The 13646-nt window shown below is 39.7% G+C and overlaps 1 protein-coding gene across 4 annotated transcripts in view; it reads left to right on the top strand.

Annotated features, from left to right (window-relative positions):
• The first annotated feature begins 8650 nt into the window (after positions 1 to 8650).
• Positions 8651 to 13646, top strand: part of LOC126328994 (zinc finger protein 131-like) — a 64939-nt gene continuing 59943 nt past the window's right edge. The window contains exon 1 of one of the 4 annotated variants that reach the window (XM_049996090.1): positions 8651 to 8956. The gene's annotated coding sequence lies outside the window, so the exon portion shown is untranslated. Of the gene's footprint in view, positions 8957 to 9027; positions 9087 to 13646 lie in introns of those variants that run through there. The other 3 variants (XM_049996089.1, XM_049996085.1, XM_049996088.1) reach the window with 3 other exon arrangements.

Below are 13646 nucleotides of genomic sequence, written 5' to 3' on the forward strand. Positions count from 1 at the left end.
TACACGAAATCCTTAGTAGTACCTGGTCTTTTTTTTTCAGATATGTGTATATCAGCAAGTATCAGTTCCCTAAGTTCCGCTTGCTGTTCTTTAGACAAGCACTTTGATTCACTTACCTTTGTGCTTATTGTGTCTACGATTATTTCTTCTGCTGATGGCTGTTCCTTATTGCATGTGTTGACAAATGTAACTATGGGATTTATCAATTGAACTTCAAGGTCGTGGGTAACTTTAGTTTTACATCTATTAGTGCTTCCCCTGATTAGGTCTGTTACAAATAATTGGTTATTTACAGTGAAATATAAATTTGTACTTGGTATGTCCTAAATGTATCCATACTGATTAAACAATCAACTATTAATTTCTCTACTATCAAAAAATTACAATGCACAGAAAATTGTACAGGAATTAAGGCTTGTATCTTGACTCCATTCGATTTCTGACCAGTGGTAGTTTGTACCTTGCAATTTTGCACTGGCAGTGTGGGTATATGTCCACGTTTCTTCAATTCTTGAAAGAATCCCTGTGACATCAAATTAGTTGTAGCACCTATGTCAAGCACAATTGGTAGATCAAGGTCAAATATTTTGTCTTTAATGGTAGTTTGTACCTTGCTCTCTGTCAAGTTTTTCTGTGTACCCTCATTATCTTGATCATCTCCCACATGATTACCATGATCATATCTGATAAAGCAAGTCTCGATTAAGCTCGTGCCCCTGCTCCCCTCCAAGGCCACAGAACGGGAGCCTACCATGATCAGTTCAAGTTTTCCAGCGTCGCGGTGGCATCGATTCTACGTTAGGCGTAACTTTCACTTTGTTGACCATTGGTGCTTGGTTACGAAAATTAGTGTCCTGAGAGGATCTTGACTGAAATTCTCTTTGCCTCTGCGTGTTATTCGGCATATGTGCGTTACTTTGCTGGCCGAATTCCGCTGTCTGTGGGTTATTCGGTTGTCTGTTATTTTTTTGCGTTTGCCAAGCAATCGGCTGGTTATTGCTGGTAGCTTGTGTCTGCACATATTGTACAGGCTGGCCATACGCTACTCGCCCATTGTAATTGTTTTTGCTAAATTTTTGCCCATTTCTTTTATATCCACCTTTGTATTTACAGCTTTATCCATTGTCATTAGGATTACTGTTACCATTGCCATAGGTCTGTATGGGGGTAAGGTTGCTATCCGTGTTGCACTACTAATCCGTTGTTTACTTGTTGTTCAGTAAATCTCTGTGTGGCTATCGGTGTATTAAAATGTTTCATTTGTACTGGTCTCTCTTCTTATATTAAATCTATTGAGTCCAGTACAGATAGGAAGTATTCGGTATCGTGTTCCGGGATGGTAATGAGTTTTTCCCTAATGTGGACAGGAAAACAGCTCTTTAAAACTTTCAGCACATCGACTTGAGATACCAGATTCGTCCAGTATCTGGTTTTATTCAAATATTGAAAATAGACCTTCAGGCTTCCATACTTGCTATTGAATGGTGCTGGGTTGAATACTTCATGTATGAGCCTCTCTTGTACAGCCTTAGACCAATACTTATCCAGAAATGCTCTCTCAAACTGATCATAATAGCGGCAACCTTCCGCCATGTCCATAGCCCATAGCAGAACGTCACCCTGCGTGTATCCAACAACAAATCTAATTTTCTGGGCTTCAGTCCTTGTATGAGCTAAAACATTTCGAAATGCTCTGATAAAGACCACAGGGTGTGTTCTGTTCCCTTCAGAAGTAAATATCGGAAATTGTCGATACCTAAATAATACCTCACCTGTAAGTAATGTTGACAAACACGCCGCACTGTCAGTGCCAGTCGTGTTTATGTTCACTTGTGGGGTAGCACATTGCAACTGCACTTGCTCAACAGGTGCAACTGCCAGCAAGGCTTGTTGCATTGTTGCTTCGCTATTTTCCTTTGATGGGTAACCCCATATTGTGGGTAACCAGTGAAGGTATCTAACATTCTCCGAAAACATAGGTTTGTTTTCTGTCATTATGTCGTTTTGGAATGGCAATAGTTATAGCAACACTGCCTCGTAGCCTTTTCTCTGATTGCTTTAAACCAGAGTCTATTTTAGCTAGGAGTTGACTTTTTTTCTCCTGTAGAGCTTATTCTACAGTATCTACATAAATTTTGTATTCTGACACTACCTTTTCAGCAAGGGTGGTGCTCTTGTCCAGCATCCCAGCTTCAGCTTTTTCAGTTATTTCCTTTACATATGCACATAACTTATCTATCTGTTTTTTGTCAAATTCTGACTCTAAACTTAACTGATCTAGTCTTAGACTCAGCTTGTTTATCTCTGTGCGTAGGTTTTTGCATAGATCTTGCTGTTCACTGACTGTGTTCGTCACATTTTTACCGATGCATCCACTTTGGATTGTGACTCCTTAATTTGAAAATATGTTCCACTAAGGTTTTGCAACTCACCTGCAAGCTGTTCCTGTTTATAATCTATCGATGTTACTTTTTCCATTAATGTATTTGTATTGCGGGACATGTCGGTAATTATTTCTTGATTTAGTTGTTTATCGAGCTCTGTAAACTTGCCAGATAACTCGTCAGATAATTCAGTGCATATAGTTTTGAACACCTCACTCAACTGTTGACTAATACCATTCTTCATATCGTTAAAGACCTGATTTTTCAGTGCAAACTGTTGTCCTCTATTTTTCTGAAATTCCTGTTGTTTTGTAAGCTGTTGTGCTATTAGCTGCACGAGTTGTGTCAAATTGTGTGTATCTCTAGTACTTAGAGTGATTTTTTGAACTGTTTCCTGCTCTAGTGTTCGCGATGTATAGAGCAAATAGAGGAAATTTCGCTGTCGTGCCCCTCAGTTTCACTATTTGGAAAAACGTTTCCTGGTGAGAACTGAGAAATTGTCTGATGGAGTGTCAGAAAAGTGACATCATGATTAATTATATCACCACTGTCATCATTTTTTAATTGTGGGCTGCTAACCTGGTTGTTTTGGTAGCCATTGCCCAGTTCACGATTTGGCACGTTACTTTCAGTTGTTGCCAAGTTCGGATTTCCGCCGTCTTGAAATGCATTTTGTCACGAATTTTCAACAGAGGCCATTTCCTTTGACTCCATTGTGAACAGTGTTTAACAAAATAATGCAAAGAAAAAAATTAAAGATGAAATTTTTTTGTATTGCTTCATTTCAGTTAAAGTAGATTTATATGCATATTCATTAATGAACCTGATATTCTCTGACACAGTCTTACAGAACTTGAATCAATTATGTTATACTTTAATGTTGACTTTACACACCTACCATGAGATGGTGCCAAGTGCGGGCATGTAAGCATACAGCGTAGTAACTTCCTACCTTAACCACTGAAATCCACATTCCCAGAGCATCTCGTTTGTAGGCAGAATTTAATTTTAATTTGCTCCTTCAAGTTTTTAATAGTTCCAATCTCACAGACATGTAACAAATGTAACAAAGGCCTCGTTAGTTTCTTAAACGATAAAATGGATCATTTGTCTCAAAACATTTTTATCTCAACAATTGAGAGGTCTGTTCATATTCTGCCCGGCGCCGTCCTGTCATGGTCGCCATTGAATAGTGGTGGGGGGAATAAAATGAATATATAATGGGAACTGATTAATAATTCCTGTTTGAATAATTAAAAAAATTGAAGGATAATTGAAAGAAACTGGAAGGTACACATATCCTGAGGGAACTTCAACTGGCATTAATGTCAACAGACCCTCAATATTCAATACACATATTGAGCATTTAAATTTAAGTTCTTCTTTTTCTTGTTACTGCCATTATACATAGAGTTTGGTATGACAATACTGGTTCCAGATCACCCCTCTTCTGCTCAGAAAAGACAAAACACAAATAATAATAATAATAATATGTTACATTACAAAAGTGTTCTAATATCGGTACATGGTAGCAGTCTATTATAGTCCAGGTGTTGAGGTGTCAGTAATCGCCACACAATCGCCATTATCCTTTTTGAGGACGAGTTTGATAGCATAAGGCCAGGGACTGATGGATGGCCAAACAGTACTAGCACACAAGAGTTTGTCCAAGACAGCTTCTGCCACTTGAGTTTGTGTGGAGGCAGGCAGAGGGAGCAGTGCAATGGCAAACCGGTGGGTCAGGAGTGGTGTTGATGTGATAAATTGTCCCACATCCCAGATGGTACAAACCGCTTGCAGCCAGATGGGCTGGCGTGGAGACCAAGGGAATAGCGATAGGTGTTATTGTAACACCATCGTCAATGAACAACTCCGTTGCAGAGGCACTGTTAATAACACTGGGTGCGGTCAGGTGAGCACAGTTAGGAAATGGCACTTGACTGACCTCTTCTGAAGTCGTCAGGCAGTGGGTGTAGCTGTTGCAAAAGTGGTGAACTGCTGTTGAGCAATACGAAGCTTGTTAGATATCTCAGCAGTGTGTGAGCCAAGGTCATTGGTTGCTTGCATATCCAAGCTGGAACACTACCGTTTCGAGTGTTAGCATATGTCATGCAGAGCTCATCTGGAATCGTTTACATTTCAAGATAAGATAAAGAGGCCTCTCTAGATGCAAAGTAGGCATGGCGGTATATCACTGGCAGGAAGAGAGTCGCAGATCTTGCTCCTGATAAGCTTTGGACCATTGTGGTGCAGAAGCACAGTGCATTTCGGGTCTGGCACTAAATGATTGAGCCTGAGCACCCAAGACAGGTTCCACCATCAGCCACCAAGAACATCCTGGGCATAGGTGTGTGGTTGCCAAAATCGAGAGTGATGAGGTTTGTGTCAACGACTGGTATCACGGAGTCATTAACTGTTTGCAGTTGCATGGATGAAGGTGAATGTGTAGTGAGAGCGAGAGACATCGGAATTGTGCTAACATAGGCAATGGTGTCGACAAGAAGGTAAGAATTCAGTTGTTACTCGTAAATGAAGAGGCGAGAGCCATTCAGTCGTAAGTTAGACTTGCAGATGCTATCTTTAAGTGGCGATTTGCTGCAACTTGCGGAGCATGAGCCACGAGACAAGTTTGGGTATGACCAAGGCAGTCTGCAACGTAGCATGTCAGAGTCAAAGCAAATGTGGAACCAGCAGAAGCGGTGCACGTGGATGGGTGTAGTGCCCAGCTGATTCACAGTGTTTTGGCTGGCAAGCACAGGTTGGTGAACGGGCGGAGGTGCATTAGTGCCAGTTCGCACTGAAGGTGTTTGTTTATGTTTGTCACCAGGGAGACCACACAGAGCAGTAGCGGGTAATGGCTCAGTGAATCCCGGTAGAAATCAGGTAGCTGGTATCTGCATGGTAGAAGGTGGCTGGGAACGTAGGTGGGGCATTGGCTAGATTCGGTTGGAGTTGTGTGTTGTCAGTAATATAGGTGGACATGCTGTCAGCTGTAGTGCGGTCATGATGAGAGTCAATCAACAAGCTGTGCTGTGCGTGACCTAGCATTTGGTCACCAGGCATAGTTTGAGATCTAGTGGGGTGTCTTCATATGCAAGCATCACTGTTTAAATGCTTTCCAGCAGTTTTAATAGTCATGAAGTCTACAGGGCATGATCGAGGAGAAGGCTCATGCCAATTTGCAGGCAAGGCTTGCACCACATTGCAAAAGGCTTACTGTGACTGAGAAGGTTTCTCTTATCATTAGATAAAGCTGTTGCTCTGGCAAGCAGGATAGAGGTTGAAGCAGAAGTGCCTTGACAGTCTCATACTCGTTAGTTTGCATGTGCACATCAAGCAGAAAATCGATAATGAGATTGGCGTTATCACTGAGGTGATCAAGAAGTACCAGTAATTTATCATTGTTCTCAGTGATGCCTGCAGATAGCATTTTTTACTCATTAACTGCGAACTACAGCGTATGCATATCCACAATTAACAGAGGGAGTTTTGGTTGAGGACATGCGGAATTGTAAGGGCCATGGTTATGTGAGGCTGGCACGATGAAGAAGTGGGCATTGCTCGGAGTGGTAGAAGAAGCAGATGAGGAGACGTTGTGGAGTGGCACTTATGTAAAACAGCAAAGGGCTGCGCCTTATGGTAGGCATGTCAGGTGCTGGAGTTTCGGGATGGAGTGTGCTCTGATCAGACAAAGGTATGTGCAGTGCATTAGACGTGGGCCAAGTATGAAGGTGGGCGTGACCGGCTGGTCCGTGGGAGCTGTCATATGCTGTGAGTACATGATATGCTCATGATGTAATGAATCTGGCAAGGCAGTTGTCCTGAATCCCAGTGCTACACATGCATGGAGGAGTTGCAGTGTGTGCACACTGAGCATAGCAATGGTAGTTACAAGTGAATGCGGGGCCGATGGTGGAGATGTGAAATAACTTAGGTGATGTGGCAGTGGTCGCAACATGATGACGGGGGCGAATGCAGCATGATGACATAGTTCGTGTTGGGTAGTTTACTTTTATGTCAAGGAAGACCATACAAACTCGTGTTCTTTTGTATGGTAGGGGGTAAATAGTCAGAAACTGTTTGAGGATTGTTTAGCAGGGGCTATTGTTGGCCAACTTTCATGGCACTCTTGATGGGTGCAGATAGTTTTGCAGAAATCTGAGAATGTCAATGCATGTAGATTCACTGTCACTAAAGGAGTGTCCAAAGAAATAAGTGTCATTATTTACTGCAAGGAACCTTGGAGCACTATATGTATGATGACTGGGACAGCAGGAAGCCAATGTTTGCCAGGAATCATATTTGTTGTCACTTCAGAATTGTTAGGCAAATAGTCACTCACCATCATTACAGTGCTGTCAGTGATAGGGTGACACTTAGAATTCAACACATCATTGGCCAGTTTGGTGTGAAGTGATGTGACTCTGGTGTCCTAGATGCAGAGGCACATGTAATCATTGTCGTTCGTTAACTACACACTGAGTCTGCAGCTCATGGTCTGGTGGCTAGCATTACTACCTCTGGATCACAGAGTCCTGGGTTCAATTCCCAGCCGGGTTGGGGATTTTCTCTGGCTGGGGACTGGGTCATTGTGTTGCCCCCAATCATTTCGTCATCCTCATTCGTGATAGTGGACTGCTTAAAAAAATGGAGTGTAAAAAAAATTTGGGATTTTGAATGGGTGCTAATGACCGTGCAGTTGAGTGACCCACAAACCAAATATCATCACCAACTACACACTGCTGGATTGGACACTTCATCCAGGTTTCGGCGAAATTGTACCAAACTGAGACCTGGAAAGATCGTGGAATTCACAGGTATTGACGAAGAGGTGAGGCTGCCATCCCTCCGAGCAGGAAATGGTAGACTTGGAGGTAGCTGTGGCATTGTAGGGCATTCGACAAGTGCGGGAAATTTTATTTTTAAATGCGGCGCAGCTGAACTTTCCAGGTCACCACTGTAGGAAGTACGGTACTTGGGATAGTAGTTACATATAACAACAACTAACAGTATATAGGATTCCATTCAAATATATTTTATGCACTACAATGTAAAAAACATGTTGTCACAAACATTGTTTAGAGCGAACTAACTGTAGGTCCAGAGAGGTTAGCTGAGCTACCTCAGGGCAGCAATATTGTTCCAGGAGAGTCCATGCAGCTACATATCCCACTTTTCTTTACACTTCTGCTTTTTATAGACAAGTTTCTACAACATTTTTTTTGCCATCACATCAGAAAAGTAAAACCATACACTAAGCACGAAAACTAAAAAATACCAGATCAATCCTCGAATTTTGGAGTAATAAATCAATGCTCGAATTCTGGAGTAATAAAAGAAGTGACAACCAAAGATATTTTTGTAGGTTTTCTATTGCACTGTTTCATATTGTTGAATTTCTTCTAATTAATTACGTTACAATGACGCTGTATAAAAATCTGCCGCATGCAGAAATACTTAGATACATGTGTGATTTTGAGAACCTGTATAAAGTGAAGGAAATTAATCAGACTTATATCCATATGAACATAGTACAGCCTGCCGATGTGTATACATTGACTGGGAATTTACTTAAACACACTTGAAAATTTATCTAGCACTTGTCTCAAAAACACACTGTCATAAAATTGCAGAAATTATCTTTACAACAAAAGACTATATAATACCATATCTCTATGTTTTTCAACATGTAGGCCTAAAGTGGCTCATACCAATATGACATTTACAATTATACATTTTTTGTATGTACCTATGAAAAGTAACTGGTCCTCCTTTCACATACTTCTCATTACATCCGTAGCGATGATAATACTACGACATAGCTGTTACTTAAACTCAAATATGAAGAAACAGTATAAAAAACAGGGCGAGTAGTATAATATTGAAGTTTCACTATTACCACGAGTTGTAGACACAAGAAGCGTCGTCCCAAAATCTCGAGACGAACCCGCTTTGATGTTGAGAAGATGCGCATAGATTTTGCTTACTCCATAGCTATACATACTCTATGAAGGTCAAAGGCATAGATGTCTGTGATTTACCTGGCTCGTTTATGGCATGAGCATAGACGTGAAGTACATACACCCATGGAGGTATACCTCCATGCAAACACCATAGATAACAGAGCATTTCCAACTCGCAGACATGTATGTCTATGGTCAATTATGTCTTGTATTGAGCCCCTCTATGACATCATTAATGTTAGCCAATCAGAAACCGCGATGCGTGCCTCTGCCCCGAAATCTATCTAACGAGATCACTGGATTTTTTACATCGTTGGCTCGTTACAAAAAAAATTGTTTCTGATCAATAATCTCGTCGTAAACAGTAAAGAAACACAAGTCGTGTATGTGTTGTTATACATGTTTGAAGAATTGTGTGTGACGAAAATAAAACATACGTCCAATGAAACGTTCATTAATTTTCTTTTAGTAATTGAAGTAGTAAATATTAAAGAACTCGCATCCATAAAATGTATTATTAGACCAACATGTGGAATATGTTGACCAACACTCGAAATTAAAGTAGCGGAGACAGTGTGCAGCACGATGTAGTTCTTTTCTAGCAGAAAGGTACAAAAATATTGATCACTAACGCATTATTTTGTATTGTCTAGGCCCGAGACTTCCGCAAAGCGAGGGGACTGCAAGTAATTCTGCTGATGCTAAACTGTTTGCGGGGAAATTCTAGTTTCCGATTCCAGTTTGTATATATTTGTTACGCAATTTTTTTTAAAATATGAACTCGTGTAGAGTTTTTATCCTTCGTATAGTGATCAAATCGTTGCAGTTTGGGAACTTGGTATAGTGTGGTTTTGTAAATACACAACTATCAGTAACGTAGCATTTCAGCGGAAACCATTACCAATGCTGCACGTTGAAGTTACTTATGAAAACACGTTTTAGCCTATGTTTCCCTTTTGATATTCAAATGCCACATGCCGCTTTTGAACGTGATACAAGAAAACGCTGTTTGAGAAAACAGCACAGACGCTAATTGTGGCTGGGAAACAAAACTCCTGACTGTGTTTTCTCATCACTAACATTTTCAGGTGCAGCACATGGCAGAATACCTACTTTACCCCAATTCATAAATTTATTATATAGATTTTATTTTTCATATACAATCCCACCAATTTTTTGTAAATCTGACTTACCTGACGGCACAGTTTATATGTATGCTTCTTTTTATATATTTATTAATCTATTCCTTGTTGCCAATCACGTATTTCGTAGCGTGGAGGAAAATATCCATGAGTAAACTATGTAATATTTTAGCTGACAGACCGTGCTATTAAATTCTCTGAACATGGGTTTCCATACTCTGCACTTTGTGTGGCCCATTGCTTCATGCAAGTCTTCCAAGTGAATGCCATTCCAGTTCTTTTCATACCAAGTATGTTTGGTGTGCAACTGGTGATGGTAGAGAAGAAAGAAGGTTGTATCCAGTACCAGTATTTAGCCCCTCTCCAGTCAAACATCAGAACACCATCTGGTGGGCTACAAACATCCATTTTATGGTCAAGCTCTCAGATGGATGGGCAGTGATAGTAAATGTCACATGCCTGCTCTCTTATAATATACAACATAAAGAAATGTTCTTGAATCCAGGACATTGTTTCATGATCATGAATTTTATGCAGCTACTTCTTGTTTCTTTGGCAGGCAAATATTGGTAATTCTAATTCCTTCATTCACTAAGAACCAAACCTCTGAGTTGAACAGCACTATTGATTTGTACTTCAGTGAGCTATACAATGGAGGTTTGTCATTATGTCAACTACTACAATTACTGATATTTTTATGTGATATCAGTCAGTGGTGTTTATTTTACTCAGTTTATGCTTCAAATCTGTGAAAATGAAATTGTCTGCTTAATTAATTGTATGCTTCGATACTTACTCTAACAAAAACAGGTTTTTATGTTTTAAGGAATAGACATTTCTGTGGTATTAGCACTACCTTTTAGGATAAGCTCTTTTAATTTGGTTGCTGAATATCCTTAACATACATTTTTTGAAATGTCCCAACCTCTTGGGGCAGTCTGACCAAATAAGAATCCTAAAATGAGGTACTGTAATAATACTGGGGGATAAGACACTTTGGGATTTTGTAAGTTTTCTCCTTTTTATAAATGCATGCTAGATCCTAGTGGAATCTCATCACTGAATTGTCACTACTGAGTAGTTTCACTTGTGAAAATCAGTTTTGCAGTACACTGACATCATATTGGGGAGTTGCACCTACCTGCCTGCATTCGTTTTCATTTGACTGTTACATTTAAAGAGAGCTGCCAAATTAAATGATAGTCATTGTCTGCAAATTATTGTACATGGCCAATGAATGTGACAAGAAATAAGTGGCAGCCTTGCCACCAGATAAGAAGCTGCTGCATCCAGCAGTGCCATTTTATATGGTAGTGGCAATTACTAGTATCATCCACTTCGTTATTTTCACGTCAGAAGTGTAACTCGGTCCAGGACACCAAGATGTCAATTTTGTTATTGTTCCAACCAGATTTTGGGAAGTATGTACACTGTATTGCTCAACAGACATTGTTCGAATATACACAGGAAGAAACTACTATAGTTTGATAAACACTGATCACATATGGTATAACTCCAAGTTAATAATTATTTTTTCATCTTGAATGATAAATTGTCCCAAAAAATATACATCCACATTACCAGTATATGTAAACCGGCAGTTATTGTTAACGGTAGATACTGACATTAGTTCAATTTCAGAAAGTCATTATGACGTGAGAGATGCTGTAGTGAGGTATATTTTCAATTGTTAATATGCATGCCCATCAGAGTAAGGAGTCTGCTGGCAGTGTGCACATAATTTTCTTGCATGAATATACAATTGTAATGATGTAACTGCAATCACTCTTCTGTGTATCAAAGCCAAGTCATAAAATATATTCTGAAATCTTTGTAGGAATTCCAAAGTTCTTTGAAGGGCTCTTGGCACGATATTCAATAGGTACTTGGTATTTTCAGAGTGCAGAACTGTGGAGTTAGTTTTAGCCAAGTCATCTTGATAGGCTAGTATGAAATTATCAAGAATTTGTTAACATTTTTCTTTTTAATTTGTCATTCATGCATTTACAAACATTTAATTAGCAATTGCCACTTAATTCATTTAGTTGTTCAGTAGGGTGTTGCCGTGCATTCTTTTCAGTTTCAAGCAGCATGGAATTTTGTAAATGTTCTGCTTACTAATGACTTGTAGACTTTTTTTAATTTGTCCCAATGTACCATACTAGTTTTTGTAATGCAAAGGATAAGTAAAATTGAATATGTACAGACTCAGATTTCCATAGCAGTAGTTGGGTCATTCGAGTGTAAAGGAATGGGAGATTTGCATAACATTTTAACAAGTTTCATATTTCAAAATCAAATTTCTGTTGAAAGACCTCTCTCTCTCTCTCTCACCCCCCCCCCCCCCTCTCTCTCTCTCTCTCTCTCTCTCTCTCTCTCTCTCTCTCTCTCTCTCTCTCTCTCTCTCTCTCTGGCCATAAAGTGGCATCGACCGTAATTGCTGTCTCTGACAGAATTACAGTGTCACTGGAAAAACTCAAGGTTTTTATTGCTTCTCCTAGGACTTTAATTCCTACTCCAAGTTTCCCTTCTCAACCACTGCTTCTGTTTCGTACCCCTTAGCTCACGAACTGTCATCTGGTTTCTTTACAAATCGTAAATAGCCTTTTGCTCTCTGTATTATACCCCTGCCACCTTCAGAATTTGAAAGAGGATATTCCAGACAACACTGTCAAGAGCTTTCTCTAAATCTACAAAAGGTATAAACACAAGTTTGCATTTCCGTAACTTATCTTCTAAGATAAGTCATAGGGTCAGTACTGCATTGCATGTGCCTAAATTTCTACAGAATCCAAATTGATCTCCTCCGAGGTCAGCTTCTACCAGTTTTTCGTGTCAGTATTTTGCATCAATGACTTATGACAGTGACAGTTAAGTAATTTTTGCACCTTTTAGCATCTGCTTTCTTTGGAATACAAATTATGATGTTCTCCTTGAAGTATGAGGGTATTTTGCCTGTCTCATTCATCTTGCTCACCATATGGAAGAGTCTTGTCACGGCTGGCTCTCCCAATGCTATCAGTAGTTGGTGTGCAATGTTGTCTACTCCCAGGGCGCTGTTTTGACTTTCAAATTTTACACATAGTATCATATCTCCCATCTCATCTTCATCTGTATCCTCTTCCATTTCCATAATAGTGCCCTCAATTACATTGCCCTGCTTTCCCTTCTTTGCTTAGGACTGGTTTTCCATCCGAGCTCTTGATAATCATACAGGTGCTTCTCTTTTCTCCAAAGTCTCTTTAATTTTCCTGTAGGCAGCATCAATCTTACCCCTAGTGATGTATGCTTCTATTTGTCCTCTAGCCATTCCTGCGTAGGTGTTTTACATTTCCTGTTCATCTCATTTTTGAGATGTCTGTATTCCTTTTTGCCTGCTTCATTTACTGCATTTTTATATTTTCTCCTATTCATCAGTTAAATTCAATATCTCTTGTGTTACCAAAGGGTTTCTACTAGCCCTCGACTTTATCCTCTGCTGCCTTCACTATTTCATCTCTCCAAGTTACCCATTCTTCTACTACTGTATTCCTTTCCCATGTTCTTGTCAATCGTTCCCTAATGCTGCCTCCAAAACTTTCTACAACCTGTGGTTTTTCAATTTATCCAGGTCTCATCTCCTTAAATACCTACCTTTTTGGACTTTCTTCAGTTTTAATCTACAGTTCATAACCAGTAAATTGTGGTCAGTGTCCACATCTGCCCCTGGAAATGTCTTACAATTTAAAATTTGGTTCCAAAATCTCTGTCTGACCGTTATATAATCTGAAACCTGATTTCTTCAGGCATTTTCCACATATATAGCCTTCTTTCATGATTCTTAAACCAAGTGTTAGCTGTGATCAAGTTATGCTCTGTGCAAAATTTTACTATGTGGCTTCCTCTTTCATTCCTTACTCCGAGGCCACATGCACCTGCTACTTCTCCTTCTCTTACTTTTCGTATTGTCAAATTCGAGTCCCTAATGACTAAAGATTTTCATCTCCTTTAACTGTCTGAATAATTTCTTTTATCACGTCATACATTTCTTCGATCTCTTCATCATCTGCAGAGCTAATTGGCAAATAAACTTGTACTACTGTGGTAGACATGGGCTTTGTGTCTGTCTTGGCTACAATAATGCATTCACTATTCTGATTTTAGCAGCTTATCTGCAT

The sequence above is a fragment of the Schistocerca gregaria genome, chromosome 2 (assembly GCF_023897955.1).
Source record: "Schistocerca gregaria isolate iqSchGreg1 chromosome 2, iqSchGreg1.2, whole genome shotgun sequence".
NCBI classification, from domain to species: Eukaryota; Metazoa; Arthropoda; class Insecta; order Orthoptera; family Acrididae; genus Schistocerca; species Schistocerca gregaria.